Source organism: Malania oleifera, chromosome 1 (assembly GCF_029873635.1).
Source record: "Malania oleifera isolate guangnan ecotype guangnan chromosome 1, ASM2987363v1, whole genome shotgun sequence".
Lineage (NCBI taxonomy): Eukaryota > Viridiplantae > Streptophyta > Magnoliopsida > Santalales > Ximeniaceae > Malania > Malania oleifera.
In genome coordinates this window covers 34,467,833-34,486,366 of record NC_080417.1, presented here as the reverse complement: position 1 = coordinate 34,486,366, position 18,534 = coordinate 34,467,833, and the positions used below count along the sequence as shown (strand labels likewise).

General features: G+C 38.2%; 1 long non-coding RNA gene across 1 annotated transcript in view; it reads right to left on the bottom strand.

The window, feature by feature from the left end:
* The window catches only part of LOC131163826 (uncharacterized), a 32,143-nt gene extending 17,616 nt beyond the window's left edge, over window positions 1–14,527 (bottom strand). The window contains exons 1-2 of the long non-coding RNA XR_009139140.1: window positions 14,293–14,527; window positions 13,757–13,927 (exon numbers count right to left, since the gene is read on the bottom strand). This is a non-coding gene — a long non-coding RNA (uncharacterized LOC131163826). The remainder of the gene's footprint in view (window positions 1–13,756; window positions 13,928–14,292) is intronic.
* Window positions 14,528–18,534: the final 4,007 nt, after the last annotated feature.

Here is an 18,534-nt window from a genome sequence, read left to right as displayed (position 1 = left end):
GAAAACCCTGTTCATTATATCCATGAACACTACCGGCGCATTCATCAACCCAAAAGGCATGACTAAGAACTCGTAGTGGCCATATCTGGTTCGAAAAGCAGTTTTCGCTACATCCTCTGTTCTAACCCTTACCTGATGATATCCTAACCACAAGTCGATCTTCGAAAAGACCTGCGTTCCCTGCAACTGGTCAAAGAGATCATCTATATGAGGCAAAGGTTAACAGTTCTTCACCGTCACTTTGTTAATCTCACGGTAATCAATGCACATACGCATCGACCTGTCCTTCTTCTTCACAAATAATACTGGAGCCCCCCAGGGTGAAACACTAGGTCAAATGAATCCCCTGTCCAATAATTCCTGCAACTGCTCTTTTAACTTTTGAAGTTCTGCTAGAGCCATCCGGTACGGAGCTTTAAAGATCGGTGCCTTACTAGGCAGCAACTCCATCGTAAACTCCACCTCACGATATGGAGGTAAAGCAGGTAATTCATCTGGAAACACATCCGGAAACTCACTGACCACTCAAATATCCTCGAGTCTCAGCTCATTCTGCGGCGGTTCCTGCACACAAGCTAAGTACCCCTGACATCCATCCAAAAGTAACCTCCCTGCCTGTAGTGCCAATAAGATCTGTGGCGTCGAACGCACATACAATCCCACAAACTCATACTCCTACTTCCCAAGAGGTCTGAACACTACTACCTTCTTCCGACAATCTATTACCGCATAACTGGAGAATAACTAATCCATTCCCAGTATAACATCAAAACCCAACATGTCGTACACCACAAGGTTTGGTGGTAACAGTCTATCCTGAATCACAATTGGGCAATTTTCTAACATCTTACTACAAACTGATACACTCCTAGTTGGCGTAATCACAAACAACATCTCATTCATCACACAGGTTTCTGCCTCACATAATTTCACAAAACTAGAAGATATAAACGAATGGGTTGCCCCCGAATCAAATAAAACAACAGCTTTATTCGAAAGCAATAACATGGTACCTGTCACCACGTTCCCAGCGTGTTCCGCATCTGCTAGAGTAAGTGAATATACTCTCACCGGAGTCATTGTCGGAGCCGTGGTTGCCTAATAATTTCCTCAAGGCACTTGATTACTCCCACGGTTCTGGCTCTGTGGAGGCATAATCCTTCTCTGTTTCGAACAATACTTCGTCATGTGGCCCGACTGGCCACAGTTGAAGTAAACACCTCTAAATGGCTGACACTCGCCTTCGTGCCATTTATGGCACTTCGCGCACAATGCGGAGGATGGATCCCCCTGAGAACTCAGCCGCTCGGTGTTCTGCCGATACCCGAAACTATAGCTCTTCTTCTTCTTCCACGATCCCTGCCGAGAACTACTCTGAGGACCAGAAGATACTGGCCTCTTCCCCTATACCTATACAACCTCATCTCCTCGAAGGTCGGTCTCAACTATGGTGGCTTTATCCACCAGAACAGAAAACTCACGGATCTGCAGCATCTCCACAAGATGGCGAATGTCTTTCCTCAGACCCTTCTCGAACCTCTGAGCCTTCTCGTGCTCATTCGAAACTAAGTATGGTGCAAATCGAGATAACTCGATGTATCTGGAAGCATATCTCTGCACTGACAAAGTCCCCTACGTCAGGCCTGAAAACTCATCAGCTTTTGCATCCTGAGTGGAGACCAAAAAGTATCTCTTAAAGAATACCTCCTTGAAGCGGCCCCACATCATATCAGATGAACCAACTCTCTCCCTCTCAAGCAGACACACCACTGTCCACCATCGCCCTGCCTCCCCAGCTAGTTAGAAGGTAGCGTACAAGACCTTCTACTTCTCAGTGCAGTGGAGGACTCCCAAAATCCTCTCGGTCTTCTTAATCCAATCTTCCACCACAATCGGATCCAGTCCTCCCATAAATGTCGGAGGGTGTATGTGTGTGAACCTCTCAATGGTACACCCCGCATTAGTAGGAGAGTTCTCATATCTCTTGACACTCCGTCCAATTTCCCGGATCACCTGTCTCGCCAAACTACAAGACACAGAAGGAGACTCATCACTTGCCGTCTCCTCGGAGCCACTTTCCAAGTTATTATCCTTGAGCTCTATGCTGAAAATAGAATAGGATTCGGTTAGAATCCCTACAACACATACAACACAATGATCTACACTAATTATGTTAACTACTTCCTACTAGATCCAAGTCTGTCCTATCACACCGACACGAAAGTCATCAATGATCTGCCCTACTTTTACTGGAATTGTCATCTCAGGGAAAACACGGAATAACGTCGATAATTCCCGGTCTAGCAACCGAACAACCCACAACCAACTCTACCCATATCCATATCCTATACTCTGGTATGTACACATCAATACTCTGAACCAAGTCTACAAGACCTAATAACCTGGTTAGCTCTGATACCAAGCTGTCACGCCCTGAACCCTGAAATGGGACCCAGGGGTGAATTAAGTAAGCTAACCTGTCTCTGTATCAATATAAAAAATACATGATACCATATACAAGAGGGTCCGACCTCGTGGGGTAACGGATGCCCTATATACATACATACAATACATGTCCACACTCATATACACAGCAGAATACGGTCTTTCTTTACATCAAAATGTACCATACCAAAGTCTATACCATACAGGGTTAAACATACCTACAAATACTATACATACCACGGGTGTCTACAAAATCCATCAGAACAACCCGGTTACAAAATTTGTACCTATCAGGTACTAACAGTAGCTAAACACACCCCCCGCTTCCGGATGCTAGGATGCTAGTTTCGGCTACCCGAAAGACCTAAAAAAAATTTATATGTATTCGGGGTGAGACAGCTCTCAGTAAGGGAAAAAATAGGTTATATCAGTGTATGGCATACTAATGTCATTTTCATACTTCATAACACATACATACAATACAGTTTGAAATAATACATACAGTTTCAAAACAAGTTCCATACATCTCCATACAATTCCATACAGTTCTAGTATTTTCACAAAACCATTCTAGTTCATACGATACTCAAATACATACATACATACATACATATGGTCAGTGTCGTCACACTACTCACAACTGCACAAGTCACCTAGTCTCAGCGGTTACGTTCCAACACATTAAACTACGAAGGTTTTCGACTCAGACCCACTGTGAATCCATTGCTACACATGCAACTACACAAGGTCACTTGGTCTAACCCCGATTACATTACCATGTGTAAACTACGCTGCGTCAACCTAGGCCCACTGTGGTCCGTTGCTACATTTGGTGACCAACCGAATCATACTGGTGATATTTCACACCCTGGATATAGAGTCGACCACTCTTGCCTACAGTAGTTTGCCGTTACAGGGCACAGTGTACGGTAGTTAGCTGCCCCTAGCTGTTACAGCGTACGGTAGTTAGCCGCCTCTAGCTGTTATGGCGTACGGTAGTTAGCCGCCCCTAGCCGTTTCGGCGTACGGTAGTTAGCCGCCCCTAGCTAATTTTCACAAACCTGGAATCACTTTGGAACTCAAGTCCCTATACATTTCAGCGTACGGTAATAAGCCGCCACATAGCTGTTTTTCACAAATACCTGGAACATTTACATACATACACACGTGCCACACTTATTTGGTTTATGGCAAATCATATCGTTTACAATTTCAAGTGTACAGTTTATGCAAATATGGATTACGGTCACCTCAATAACACAGTTTAAATAACATAAACGGTTTTCAAATCAAATAAGAGATGATACCCGAAATCCCCCAATTTTCCTGAAAACTATAACCCAAAAATCCCGTGTTTTTACCCGATAGATTCCCCCAAATAAGTAGTCAAATCATACATACGATCGTAGCCCACAGGCTTACCGATCCTTATTTCGAAAATGAACTGATATAAACAGAATCCCTTTACCTCAGCCTGAAACCAAATCACGAAATCTACGACCCTCAAAACTACGAACCGAGACTCTAAAATCTACAAATCACAATACTAAACATGCTTATAATCCATACTACTACACATATACTGAATCAGAAATGAAAACCGAGCCTTACCTCGATTTTGGCCCGAAACTCGAAAATGCTCGAACCGAGATTCCGATCCACAAAAGTTGTAGAGAATCCCTCCACGATCCTCGTGGTAACCTCAGATTTTCGATTCTATTAACGACCGGCCAGGAAATCTAGAGAGAGAGAGAGAGAGAGAGTAGAGAGTAGAGAGTAGAGAGAGAGAGAGAGTAGAGAAACTTAGTGAAGAAGAAAAGTAATTTCCCTTTTATACCCCCTTTGACCCGCCCGGTTTTCGTCGACGAAAAGTCAAGGATTTCGTCATGGATGTCAACAGCCTCGTTGATGAAGTTTGATATTTAAACTTTTCCAGACCTCTCGGCTTCTCTTCGTCGACGAACTTCTGAATTTGTCGACGAAAAGTCTATTGCCTTCGTCGACGAAATCTGGCTTCGTCGACGAAATTTGCAGAAATTCCTTTTATATTTTCCGGGTTCTTACATCTAAGTCTTCTTTGGCCATTTCTTCATCCACCAGGAGGTGCTTTGATCGTAATAATTAAAGACCTAATTCATGAATTACCACAAGTTTTTCTACAATTGCGAAAGGGGTCTATCAACCAAGTTGTGACACCTGTCAGCAACTTCCTATTATTTTGGAACAGTGTTTTAAAAGGCTCAATTGAGGCTCGCCTCAAGGCACAACATACCTAAAATGCCTTCAGGCTCAATCTAAAATTCCAAATTCCAAAAGGGCTAATGGATTATATGTTGAGGCTAACGCATTCAAAAGACAAGCTTTTTGCGCCTTTTTAGTTGTGGGTTACGCATTTTGGGTGTGTGATTCTCAAGTAAAAATTGGTTAAAATTTTTTAACTACATGTTTGCATAAAAGGAATCTCATAATATAAGTTGATTTCTGGAACTCTTAAACCTCAATCTTTCCAAAATTATAGAGACTTGTATCTTAGATCATGTAAATAGTTTGAACTTTGCAATAGTATAACTATCTCTTGTCATGACTTATGTCATGTATTCAACTTAACAATTTTTTGAATGATCGAAAAATAATTTTTGAAGTATATATATTTTCTTTCTTACATTATATTTGTGATTTTATTGAGTTTTCTTTATTCTAAAAATATATAAAATTTATTTACATTTTTTTAATCTTAAAAATAAATTCTTAAAAAGCTTATGCTCGAATGCCTTAAGGCTTACGCCTCGCATTTTAAGGATTAAAATGCTTTGCTTTACATCTTTGCCTTCTAAAAAATTGTTTTGGAACAAATTCACCATGTTGTGCCCCTTCAAGACAAAGGAGCAACCTCAACCCCCCTAGTCCTATTCATTTGTGGTAAAGTTATCATTATTTCATCTAAAAGAAAGTCATCAAATCAAATGAGAAGGCAACTTCCTCAATTTAAAATGAAAAGAACATTGTCACATTGTCATTAACAAGATGAATTATTTGGCCTATGTTACACATATGATTCTAACTTCTCCAAATTCCAGCCTCAAGCAAAGCTACAACCTGGGAAATTGAACTAAAAAAAAAAAACAGATGCTTTCATTGTTCTTGAGGTACAAAAATATTATTGGTAAAAATTCTTACCTCAATATAAAGGAAAATAGTACCATTCCTTTTCTGGGAATTGGAATCAACATCTTGGTATTCACCCCATCTAAAGTCATCTCCACAATATTGGTTCTCAAACGAAGCCCCCTCATGTGTTCACCATGGAATATGAAGTAATAAGAGACAATGAAAATCATGAGATTCTTCTTGTTTTTTTTTTTTAATATGAAAATTATAATTATAGACCAAATGGATATGTACATCATCACTAGGCATACCCAGGAAAGGATTTTCTAAGCAGACAATCAGAAAGCCTAAAATGGTTGAAAATAACTATAACTCAAAACATCAAAACCTGGGCATCCCTAGGGGAAAAAGCTAGGATGACAAAACAATCAAACAAACTCAAACAACCAAAGGAGAGCGCTCCCCCAAAGCAATCAGCAAGCCGAACAAGGCTAGAATAACTACTTCTCAAACATTAGAGCTCATACAACTAGATAGGGAAATTTATCATAAACAACTCTGTAAATGTGGGATTGGACAGAATTTATGAAGGTCTTTGGAAGGGTAGCAAATCCCTCAAACTTCCTCTTGTTCCTAGCATGCCAAAGGCTGTAAACCATTAGGGCAAGGCATGCCTTCTTAGCAACAGCCTAAACTCCTGTACCCCTGGCCTCTTTACGCATCCACTTGAGAGCAGATTTAATTGTTGTCATGGCTCTTGAAATGGCCATCCAACCCCTAATGAAACTCGACGCACAAGAGAAAAGCCTGAATTTGAAAAATAGATGGTCAATGGTTTCATTTTCTGAGTTGCAAAAAACACAAGCTTGGTCCACACCATCCACCCAGAATCTATCACAAGTCAGCAGCTTTCCATTTGTGCCAAGCCACAATATAAAGGAATGCTTTGGAAGACAAAAATTCTTCCATACCGTAGCATGCCAAGGGACTTTGTTACCCCTGTTTCTCCAGAAGTAATAGGTTGTAGAGTAGTTAAATTGCTCATCTTCAACCCATTGTCTTATTTGATTGTGACATTAACTTGCCATATTATTAGATTTTTCATACCATAAACAACCCATTCATTTCCTCACAAATTTTTATGAGGAATAAAAGACAATAATTATATAGCATCATTCATCAATTAAATCTTAGTTTATTTCCCCCATTTGCCACGAAAATTGTCAGTCTGAATATTCTAGAAACATTTTCATATCTACTTCCCCCAACACCAAGTGAAACCCCTTTTTTCCATCTAGTGTATACTTTGTGTAGAGCATCTAGCCCTGTCTGCTTGTGATACCATCAGTTCTTAAATCTTAACAACCAAGTCACCAAGATGGGAATCAACTCAAAAATAAAGTTTTGATATTAAGCTCAAACACATTTCTAAGCACAATATATCAATTTCAGTTTCATTTTATATGCTGGTTCTCAAGTCGACTGAGCTACCACTTAGTCAACCATGAATGATTCATAAAATGCCAAGGAAGAGAGCATGACTTGCTGAGACTAAGCTGCCCCATTCACTTTGCATCTATTGAGTTGTAGTAGGTGGAGACGTTGGTAGCACCAACCTTAGCTGCTTCCATTGATTGTTGAGCTGCAATAAGTGGAGAACGGAAGCCACCTCTACCAACCCTACCCACCTTGGTTGAAATTAAGCCAACTACCCTTTGAATTTTAACCCCCATCCATGACTATATATAGGAGATATGTGTGTGTGTAATCTATGGTAAGAACAGTGTGTGGAAGAAGTGTAAGGAGCAGAGTGAATTGTGTTCTGTGAGAGAGAGAGTTAGGTTAAGCGGTGCCTCCTCCTCCTTGTATTTATTCTCCCAATTTATAATGAGATTGGTGTGCTTCGTGGACGTAGGTCAAATTAGACCGAACTATGTTAAATCTGGTGATCCATTTTTGATTGTTTATATTTGCTTGTATATGATTATTATTCCTATATCCCGACCAATTGGTATCAGAAACAGATTATAGCAAAATCACCATATCGGAGCCTCTATCTAGTATCTAAAAACTAAGTTTTGAGACCACCAATGTGTTCCTCTCGATGAGACGATGCCAATGGTGCAAACTGGAGCTCAAACAAAGGTCCCATGTGCTTGCACGCACCTCTAGAAAACTGCCTTCGTTGCCACACACCTCCATAGTCCACCCAATAGTCTGCACGTAGCCTCATGCACCCCTACGCGTCGGCGAGCTCATGGCGAGAGCTAAAGCTTGAAGGAGGCTGACGTCAGCATTCGAGTCAGCATATAGTAAGTGCCCAGTTAGCCAAGACCCACGGCCACATAAGCTGCCATGGTAGTAGCCAAGCCCCACGACTATGTCAATATAGCCATTCGAGTCAGCTGTCACGTCAGCATCGAGACCTAATACCATGTATGGTGCCACGTCAGCACCAGGACCCACATTTTCCTTGTCAACTGCCATGTCAATAGGTGGGCCCCACATTGCCATGTCAGAAAATGACATCAACTAACGACGTTAGTAACAACGTCAGACATTTTCTGTTAATGAGGTGAATATTCCGTTAAGTTTAACGGAATTTGACCAGAAAGTTTCACTAGGTTTTCGGAGTCATTCCAGGTTCGTTTTTTTAACAACTTGAACCATTTCTATGGTTTTCGGCCATTGCAGATCCAACCGTGGTGTCCTTTTGAGCTAATTCCATATCTAAACAGGAAAATTGAGATGTTGATCGAAAAGAGCTCAAATATTGAGATGTTTGATGATACCAATTTTGGTTTTTGGATGATGCAAATTGAGGACTATTTGTTTAGTAAGGAGTTGCACTTACCATTAAAGGGAAAGTCATAATCCATAAAGGAGGGTGAGTGGGAGTTGCTTGACCGAAAAACTTTTGGGGCTATCAGGATGACATTAGTAAAGTCTATTGCCTTCAATATCAAATACATGACAACCGTCAAGTCTCTTATGGATGCGCTTCCCAACATGTACGAGCAGCCATCAACCACCAATAAGGTACACTTAATAAAAAGGTTATTTACCATGAGCATGTCCACAGGTGAAAGTTTTAGTAGACCCCTGAATAATTTCAACGAGCTATCAGATCAACTCGCCTTAGTTGGAATTACATTTGATAGTGAAATCCGAGCCTTACTCATTCTTAGTCAATTGCCTGAGAATTGAAAAGATATTATTACAGCGATCAATAGCTCCATAGGAAAATCAAAGCTGAAGTATAACGAGGTCATTAGCATGATTTTAGTAGAAGAGATCAGGATGCAATCAAACAATACTTTTACTTCAAGTTTAGCCTTTAACGTGGAAAGTTGAGGAAAAGGAAGCGGGTATGAGCGATCAAACAATTGCGGTAGATCTAGGACCAGGCGATTTGGATCCAAAAATCCCAAAAGCTCCCAGCGCACAAAGAGAATTAAGTGCTGGAACTGTGGAAGGATCGGGCATTATAGAAACCAGTGCAAAGGTCCAAGGAAAGAACATGAGGTGAAGAAAGAAGCAAATCTCGCCTTTTCTTTAGGAGAAGGAGATGCATTAATATGCTCTTTGGAGAGCAAGCAGGAATCTTGGGTCTTAGGCTTCGAAACTTCATTTCACACCACTTGTAGTAAAGATTGCCTAAAGGAGTATACACCAGGTAATTTCGGTAAGGTATACCTTGGCAATGATCAACCTCACGACGTAACTGGCAAGGGAATTGTGAAGATGAAGATGAACGAGTCAGTATGGAAGCCGAAGGATGTCAGATATATTTTAGACCTGAGAAAGAACTTTATCTCAATTAGACAACTAGCATATGAGGGATACACCACAACATTCATTGGCAATGAATAGAAGAGATCAAATGGTGCACTGATGATTGCACGATGTAAGAAAACTGGAACACTTTATCTAACCTCCAATGCCTGTATGTCTATTTTAGTTGCTATAGGAAATGACGATAGCAACATTTGGAAGTAATGACTCGGTCACATGAGTGAGAAGAGACTTAGGGTGATAGACTCAAAGGGAAAGTTGAGTGATCTATGGTTAGTAGAGATTGACAAGAGCGAGGATTGCATACTCAAAAAATAGAAGAGGGTCAGTTTCCAGACATACACATGTACCCCAAGGAATAGGGGAGACTAGAACTAGTCTACTTAGATGTATGAAGACTGATGACCGTCTCATCCATAGGCAGAAGGAATTACTTCGTTACATTTATTGACGATCATTCTCGAAAGGTATGCGTTTAATTTCTGAAACATAAATCAGATGTCTTTGATGCTTTCAAGATTTGGAAAGTAATGGTTGAAAATGAAAATGATCTAAAAATCAGGAAGCTAAGAACCAATAATGGTGGTGAGTATGAAGACACCAGGTTCAAGAAATTATGCTATGAGCATGGTATCGGGATGGAAAGAATTGTGCCATGTATGCCCCAACACAATGGCGTAGCCAAGAAGATGAACTGATTGTTGTCTGAAAGATCCAAAAGCATGCGTATATAGTTAGACTTGCCAAAGCAGTTCTGGGAAGAAGCAGTCAACACTGCAACATACTTGATTAACAGAAGTCCATCAGTTCATTAGACCACTATCTACCAGAAGAAGTATGGAGTGGAAAAAAGGTGAGACTTTCATATTTAAAAGTTTTCGGTTGTGTTGCATATGTGCATATTAGTGATTATATGAGGAACAAGCTTGATCCAAAGTCCTAGAAATGCACCTTTGTCGGCTACGGTGAATATGAGTACGGGTATTGCATTTGGGACGATAAAAACAAGAAGGTGATCAGAAGCAAATATGTGATTTTCAATGAAAAGGTGATGTATAAGGACAGACACACAACATAACCCACCGAACCAGTTCAGGATGAAACTACCTATATAGACATGGATAATGTCTTAGAAGGTGTTGGGACACGACAGCAAAATTTCGAGAATCTTCAGGCAGAGGAACTTGTGGAGCAGATCGTCGCATGTACCGCCTCTTACTCTAGCTCCGGAGCTTAGGATATCTTCTCGGCCCTATGTACCAAATAAAAAATATATGAATTATTAACTTCTTATAGATGGAGCAGAGCCCGAATGCTATGATGAAGCATGTCAGGTGGGAGATTCGAGCAAGTGGGAGCTTGCGATGAAGGACGAGATGAAGTCCCTTACCTCCAAAAAAATGTGGGAACTAGTTAAATTACCCAAAGGTAAGAAGACATTTCACAACAAGTGGGTGTACAGGATCAAAGAAGATTGTGATGGCTTCATGAGGTATAAGGCCCGGTTGGTAGTCAAAGGCTTTGAGCAGAAGGAAGGAATCAACTACACTGACATCTTTGCACCAATTGTGAAGCTTACAACCATCATATCAGTCTTGAGCATTATTGCTTAGGAGGGCTTACATCTTGAGCAGTTGGATGAGAAGACGATGTTTCTTCACAATGATTTAGATTAGGAGATCTACATGCACCAGTGAGAAGGATTCTCAATGAAAGGTAAAGAAAATCTTGTGTGCAGGTTGAAAAAGAGTTTGTATAGTCTAAAACAAGCTCCCAGGAAATGGTACCGAAAATTTGACGGCTTTATGTATAGGAAAAATTTTCAAAAGTGTAACGCCGACCACTGTTGCTACTTTAAGAGGTATCGGTCTAGTTATTTCATTTTGTTGCTATATGTCAATGACATGTTAATCGCAGGACCAGATATAGAAGAGATCAAAAAATTGAAGCAACAATTGTCAAAGAAGTTTGACATGAAGGACTTGGGTTTAGCGAAGTAGATACTTAGAATGCGGATTTCCAAAGATAAGCAATAGGGAACGTTATGGTTATCTCAATCGAAGTACAATAGTTGTGTTTTACAAAGATTCAACACGAGCAGCACTAAAGCGATAAATACACCATTGGCTAGACACTTGCGCCTCTCCAAGGATTAGGCTCCCCAGATAGATGAATAAAAGAACTTCATGGCTACGGTACCTTATGCCTCAACCATTGGAAGTCCCATGTACACCATGGTTTGTACCAAACTAGACATTGGCCAAGTAGTGAGAGCTGTTAGCAGGTTCTTTTCAAATCCAAGGAAAACTCACTAGGAAGCGGTGAAGTGGATCTTGAGGTACTTAAGTGGCATTATTGATAAGTGTTTATATTTCGCCAAAAGATACTTGAAAATTAAAGGGTATGTTGATGCCGATTTTGCTGGTGAAGTTGATCACCGTAGAAGCACCACCGGATATACGTTCAATGTTGGCACAACAACTGTTAGTTGGATGTCACAGATACAAAATATTTTTGCCCTATCCACTATAAAAGCTAAGTACGTAGTAGTAATAAAAGCTAGCAAAGAGATTATTTGACTACAAGGTTTGTTGACAGAGCATGGATAAAGCAAGTGAGGAATGTTTTACACAACGATAGTCAAAGTGCGATACATCTAGTAAAGAACTCTACATTTCATTTTAGAACCAAACACATTGCACTTCGTTATCACTTCATCAGATCTCTATTAGAGGATGGAGTGCTGGCACTTGAAAAAATTCAAGGTAGTAGGAATCCAGCAGACATGTTGATGAAGGTGGTGACTATAGAGAAGCTCAAGTTGTGCTCAACTTCAGTTGGTCTTCATACTTGAAGATAGATGTGAGCACATCATTTACCTATACACTGGTTGAGATGGTGTCTCCGTCTCAAAGTGAGAGATTGTTGAGTTGTAGTACGTAGAGACGTTGGTAGCACCAACCCCAGCTGCTTCCACTGAATGTTGAGCTGCAGTAAGTGGACACCGGCAGCGACCTCCGCCAATCCTTTCCACCTTGGTTGAAATTAAGCCAACTACCCTTTGAATTTCACCCCCCATCCATGACTATATATAGGAGATGTGTGTGTGTGTATGTGTAATCTGTGGTAAGAACAGTGTGGGGAAGAAGTGTGAGGAGTAGAGTGAATTGTGTTGTGTGTGAGAGAGAGTTGAGTTGAGCGGTGTCTCCTCCTCCTTGTATTTATTCTCCCAGTTTATAGTGAGATTGGTGTGCTCCGTGGACGTAAGTCAGATTAGACTGAACCACGTTAAATCTGGTGATCCATTTTTGATTGTTTATATGTGCTTGTGCATGATTATTGTTCCTAGATCTCCCAACAGCAGCTCCATGTGACATTTTATAAAATGGAGCAATCGTTTTGCCAGACGTGATTTAGAAACATTTTTAGTTTGTTCATGCCAACAAGCTTCAAAGCAAGTAATCTAAATTTGATTTTCCAAACCATTGCATATGTAAATGATCTTTCACACAAGCAATAGATTGAGTTTCATATTGTGAAAAGAAAAGATAAGACACTAAAGAAAACAATAGATCAAGTTATGAATTCCAGTCTGCCTAGGGATAAAAGATTATGTTATACCATAAGGCAAACAGCTACTCTTGTGTGGACCATCACATAGGCTCCAATTCCAAAACCCTAACTGAAGCTAGACTAGTGTGCTTACCATACAATAAGAAGAACAGCAGAGAAGAATTAAATCCCCTGAGAGAATGAACGAAATACAGGCACAAAAAGTCACCTTGACATTCAAGTTGCATTGTCCTTTTTTATGAAAAGAAAATGGAAACAAATGGATTCAGCAACCTGTAAATTACTCCATAAAAAAAGATCATTAGATCTTTCCTCATTAGACAGGAAAATTATTTTTAAAAGAGCAACAGCCAAAAGGGATACTTGCAAGTAATTTACCAAGGAATAATGGACCTTCACCCTAACTGGAAGGAAGCACCAAGAATCGAAGAGTGAGAGTCCTTGATGCTCCCTCCGGCCAGTCAAGACTTGGGGTCTCATACATGATCCAACATGGACTTTTGACCTAATTTCACTTAATAAAATAAATCATGAAGCAACCCACCCACCATCCTCTTTCAAGTTCTTAAGCCATTTTAAATGGAACAAGCACTAAAAATCCTAGAGTTGCATTCCCTAAACATAAACAGGGTCTAGAAACTGCGAATTAGGGAAAATGAAACAATGCTGAAACAAGGAAAGAGCAACTATGCCCAGATGGCCATGTAATTAAAAAATACCAGCATGAATGTGCTTAAAGCTAAGCTCTAGTGCTCTTGTATAAGAGATAATACTTCAAATAATAGAGACATGAGGTTCGAAGCTGTTAAGCATAATATTTTAATGGAACTCATACCTATCAATCCAAATCTCATGGGTCAAATTAGACTCTCAGTTATTGGACACTACATTTGCTTTATTGATGCTACGCCCATATGAAGGTTGGAACCATTGCTGAATGTTCCAGCCGTTCAGAACGAAAAAACTAACCCATCGTACAATTCAATCAATTGGGAGACAAGTGCTTCTGTACAAAAAAAAAAAAAAAAATGTTAAACGCTGAATTTATTTTTTCTCATTAAATCAACAATGACCAGACTTTCATTTCATGTTAAATAATATTTAGAACTGTCTTTAAGTTTTGTGACATATTATATTGTTCTTGATTTTTTTTATAACTATGACAAGAACAATAATAATAGTAATAACAAAGACAAGATCCACTGTCAATTGCAGGAAGATAGTTTTTCATGCAAATAAAAGTTCTCCCGGGGAAATTATCGCTTAAGAAGCAGCACATAGATAATGCAAAAAATGAATGGCGGACAATTTTATATATCAGATAAACAACCCAAAATGAACATTTTCGGAAAAAGGGCAGAAGCAATTTACAATGTATTGGAGCAGAGGGGGAAGCGAGAGTAGAGCCGGTGCTGGGTGTATTCTCCGGAGACATGACAGTGAACTTGTTTCGACAATTTCAACACTCTGATTGGTGGGAGGGAAAGATGAAGGGAAAATAAGCAGAGAAAGGAAAAGTGGGTATAAAGTTGCTTTTCCTTCTATTGATACAGTGGGAAAGTAACAAGGGAAAAAAATTGAAATGGATAGAAAGTGGGAAGAAAATGGACGGAAAGAGGTTTATCACTAACAATAACTTTCATTTTCTTTTACTTTCTTTTGATCAACCAATCCATGGGAAGAAACTAGAAAGGACATTTCTCTTTCATTGGACCTTTTTCTTTCCATCCAGAGCATACCCTTTCTCATCTTCCGAAAAAACAGGCTCACTAGCTCACGTTGCAACCTATCATTATTATCAATTATCTTTTTCCATTTAAATTATCAAAATTTTATTTTATGAAATATTTTACAAACTAAATGAAAATTTAAAGACATTTTAAAAATAATTACATTTTTTTTAGCTTTTAAATATTTTCAAATAAAATTATAAATTTTTATTTCAAATTTTCTATATAATCATTACAAGAATAAGTGTTTTTGGTGACGACAAAATTTGTTCCTAAAAGTCATAAATTTGTCGCTAAAGACTTTTGGCAATGAAATATTTTCGTGGCATGCTTGTCTCTAAAAAGGCATCAATAAATGTTTTCAAGGACAAATAATGAAATCCGTTGCAAAAAAATTATTTTTAGGGACAAAGTAGTTTCATCCCTAAATATTGTTACGACTATTATATATGTTTTTTGTGACAAAAAAAAAAAAGAAGTTGTCCTTAAAAATAGTAACACTTTTCATCACGAAATAGAGTTGTACCTAATTATAATAGGGGAGGGAAGAAAGTTGTTAGCAATTATCATTGGACATCGGTTAGTGACAAAAAAATATTCGCCCTTAAAGGTATTTAGGGACGAAAACTCTAAAAGTTGTTGGTAATAGCAATATAGTTTCAGTGATGATACTTTTGCGACAAAAAAAAAAAAAAAAATTATCGCAAAAACTTGTCTCATTATTTTTTCCCTTTTTTTTTTCTAAATTTTTATGAAATGAAATGTAGTTCCTGTACGATTTCAACAATTAGAAGTATAAATATTAATTTAACAAAAAAGGCTGAAATGCATTTGCTGCTCCATTCAAATACACAATCAATGTTCAAAAAGAAGGTCCAAATACCGAATGAAATATTTAAAATCTTATTACATGAAAGCATTAGAATATTAACAAGAATGTCCAAAAATATAATTGTGTTAACATCTCCAAAAAATGTCCATGCCTACAACGAAAACCATCCAAAATGTTACCAAGTTTGAGCTTGAAAGCACGAACCACCTTTTCTTTAATTGCAACACCACAAAAGCAGTTTGGACTCACTTGAAAAAGTGGCTGGGGTTGACCCGTGGCATGACTACAATCAAAGCAGCCTTAAAATGGCTACACAAAGAGGCAAAAGGTATAGGAGTTCAAGCAAATGCAAAAAGAATCTGCTTGGCTGTTAGTGTCTATTTTTTGTGGCACTTCAGAAACAAAAAGAAGTTTGAAGGAACAATCACGTCCCAAGAGACCATGATTAGGATCATCAAAACTCATACTTATAGAAACTTGTATGACAAATTCAACATGTTCTCCTTAGAAGGTTGATGAACTTGTTGATTGCTTGAAAGATTGTGTTGTCTTGTTTTTGTTGGGATTGGCTATTAGCTCCTAGGAATTCCCAGGTTGATTGTGATTGTTTGGGTTTGACTTGTTTTGACTCTGGCTATGATCGGATTATTTGTACATATTCATTTTTGATCTAATACAAATTTACATTTACTGATAATAAAAAAGAATGCCCAAAACTATAATTTTATTATCATCTCTAAAAAATGCTCATGCCTTCAATTGAACTACTCCAACACATTTGCAAAGGGAAAAATATCAAAAGAAGAAGAAGAAGAAGAAGTTAGAAGTAACATAATGAAAAAACTAAATTAGAAACAAAAGAATTAACACAAACATATTTCATGTTTTGGGTACCTAGAACCTATATATATATATTTGTAGTCATATGGTTCAAACTTGGGAACCGTTGATTCGTTTGGCGCAGAATTAGTTTTCGCGAGTCATTTTACTTAAAAGCACAATGGTGGTAGATGGTTTCTGACAAAAATATGCATATTTAATGTTTTGGATTGAAATACTGATTTAGTCGACCATATCAGGGCGATTTTGAACCCTTCATGGGTTCGGTCGACTAAGGCAAAGTTCAGTAGACCATTCATATAGTTTCGGTAGACCATCTCAAGTTCGAACTACATGGTTTGGTTGACCAAGTAGTTGAAGTATCAGTGGTTTGTGATTCAGTCGATCGATGACGATGTATTCAAAACAGAACGGTCAACCGAGAGAAGCCAATATGTTGACTTCGGACTTGTTCGATCGACAAAGCCAATTTGTGCATGCTGGGTTTGGTCGGCTGAGGTTTGGTCAAAAGTTGACTCCATGGCACAGTGGTTCGGTCGGCCATGGTAATATAACACAAGGTGATTGGTCGATCAAGGGCATTTTAAATTTACTATTTTGACCTAAATTTGACTAAAAAATCCAACGTCAGTCGACCAAATCCTACGGTCAATCTATGGCCTTTGAACATTAAATACTTATCATGCATGCGATGCAATTATTACAACCCAAAAATTAAAATGCATTTACAATAAAAATAAATATCTTCTTCTTCTTTTACTTGTGTGCATGGAAAACGTCGGATGATGTGAGCTTTAAGTTCCGTCTAGGCTTCCATTTCACCTATATCTTATGTCTGTGCAGTCATGTAAATTTGTTCACACACTAATTGCACACATAAGATACTTATGTTTTGTCAGCATCAAAACAGAGATCGGATTCAAAAAGTCAACAATATATAATATAATATAATATTAATATATTATTATATTATATTATTAATAATAAATATTATTTAATTTAATTAATTAATTAATTTTAATTTTTAATTTAATTTAATTAATATATATTTACACTTCCATGCATATTATTTTTGGGGTCGTTACATCACAAGACCAAGAACAATCCATATCTATTCATAAAGTTTTAAGAACTGGACATGATGTCCAAGGTTTTTAAAAGAGCCTCAATATTCAAAAAGATGAACACGTGTGATGCATATGAGTCTTTTATACTCTTTCTCTAAGAATGGAACTCAGCTCCCCTATATATGTTCTCAAACATGCATTTTTAGATAAGGATGAAGATCATTTATTCATTTAATATACAATCATCCTTTAAAATAAAGTTCGGCATGCAACATATTACAATTGTTCACACATAATTACTACATATTGCATTCAATTTAGCTCTCGATAGCTAGTAAGGTTATACTTAAATAATCATGCAATAATTATGCAGTTTACACACGCATGTATCAAGTCATAATCATTTTAACATGTGGTTTATGGACTTTGATCATTTTAACGAAATTTTGGTAGCATGTCGTCTGTAAATAAAACATTTTCCATAAAGACAAGCACCAAAACCTAGTTGTTTTCAGCAAGTGATTCACTTCAAGCATGCAACAACCTAAAATATCTACCAGCATGCAATTCACATCACTGCATCAGCCATGCAGGTGGTATTCAATACAAGTATGCATTTCAATAGACAAACAACTCAGGATATTCAGTATAGCTCAATGACAAGTTCATGCTAAAAATCAACATATAAACTATCCATCAGACAATATAAAACATTAAGCAAGTAATGGATAGTAAGGTGCAGTGTTGTTCTCGTAAAGGCATATAAGCATAAGAAACAAGATTATAAGAGCATTTAATTTAGAATCATAAAAACACAAAGACAAATGCTCCCCCTTAGTTATGTACTCTACCATCTTATGCCTTTTCTTTTTATCCTTCAAATATTTTAGCCAAGTGCTCTAGATTTTTAGTGATTCAAAACTTGGTCTTGAATGTCTTACGCTTAGGGGACCAAAAATTCACGCACAATATTTCTTCAAGGTCATAAGCCTACTTTGCCTATTTTCTTATGAATCTCAACGCATAAGAGGCTCAAGTTCGAATGGCTTTTAATTTTAATTGCTCATGCATAGGTTTCTTAGACATTTGAATTTTCTTTTAATTCAAACCTAGTGCAATCATCTTAGCCATTCAATTTCATTAT